Consider the following 1,430-nt stretch of genomic DNA (forward strand, 5'->3'; position numbering starts at 1 on the left):
CGCTTTTGCGCCAGGGCGGGAGCCTAATCGGGACCTTCCCTCCACGAGCCCCCGACGGCGACGCCGGTCTTCCCTTGTCAATTCTCCTTTAGGGCCCTGGGGGGGGGTGGGGGGGTCAGGATCGATCCCCAGCGCCCGTCTCTCCGGGGGAAACGTGTCGTCGGAGCGAGGCCGCTGCAAAGCGCGACAGCCGCGCGCGTTGCTTTTGCAAAGACGCGCAGAACAAGGCCTTTCTTTCTCCCCCCTCCTGCTACTTGCAGCCGTACATAAAGTAGCCGTACGTACGAGTAGCCGTACTACTTGCAGCCGTGCATAAATGCCAGGGCGCCCCGACCAGCCGTACTACTTGCAGCCGTGCATAAATCCCAGGGCGCCCCGAGCAGCACGACCTGGGGAACCGACGGTTGCAATGCAACAACGGGCTCCGATTTGTGTGTGTGTGTGTGGGGGTGTGTGTGTGTGTGTGTAAGGCTGCTCTTTGGGACTCCCCGGTTCTCCCGCCGAAGTCCCCGCAAGCCCCAGCGGCGAGCGAACCGGGGACAACAACGAACCACACACCTCCAGAAAGGGCTCCAAGTCTGCGCAAAATTTGGAGACGTTGCTGAGATGGGGAGGGGGGTCAGTTGGAAAGGGTGTGTGTGTGTGTGTTAGGAATCAGCTCACGCTTTAGTGCAAGGGACCCCCCCTCTCCCCCCCCGTTCCCAGTCCGTGCCATATGGCCAAGCTCTTCCCAGCACGAACACCAACACCACCAACACACGCGCGCACCCGCACAAGCGCACGCACACACACACCTCCCCACCAACCCACCCCCGTTGCAAACGAAGTTTTGGAAAGGTTTGGCTGACCCCCCCCAGCCCCCGCCAGTTTAAGAGCTTGGCGGGAGAGCCTCGGGCGTCAAATCAGCGCGGGAGGCTTTTATTCTGGAAGAGCCAGAGTTGGGAATGGGTGTGTATATGTGTGTGTGTGTGTGTGTGTGTTGGGGGGGGGAAGGAGGAGGACCATTTCCTGACAACTATTTACTTGCAACCAGGGATTCGCCGGGGCAGGATGGGACCCTAGGATCGGCTCGGCTCCGGCGGTCGCTTTCTGAGGCCGTCGCAGAGAGGGGGCAAACAAAAAAAACACAACAACACAACAACAACAACCAAGAGAGGAATCCCGGGTTCTCTTGTTGGATTTTTTTTTCTTTTTCTTTTTTTTTTTTTAAAAATCGCCTCGATTTTGGCGGTTTCGGATTATTTCGCCCAGATTCCAGGAAGGTAAAGAGAAGGGATCCGTTTGGTGCGTTTTGGTTTGCTTCTTTTTTTTTCCTCCTCTTCGTCGGTAATTTTTGTTTTTTTTGTTGGTTGGTCGGTTGGTTGGTTTGGAGTTGGACTCCAGCAAAAATTCTTTGGATGGGATACGGGGATGGGGGGGGGGGGGGGGGG

Source organism: Protobothrops mucrosquamatus, unplaced genomic scaffold, assembly GCF_001527695.2.
Source record: "Protobothrops mucrosquamatus isolate PMUCROS unplaced genomic scaffold, P.Mucros_1.0 scaffold4152, whole genome shotgun sequence".
Classification (NCBI taxonomy): Eukaryota; Metazoa; Chordata; class Lepidosauria; order Squamata; family Viperidae; genus Protobothrops; species Protobothrops mucrosquamatus.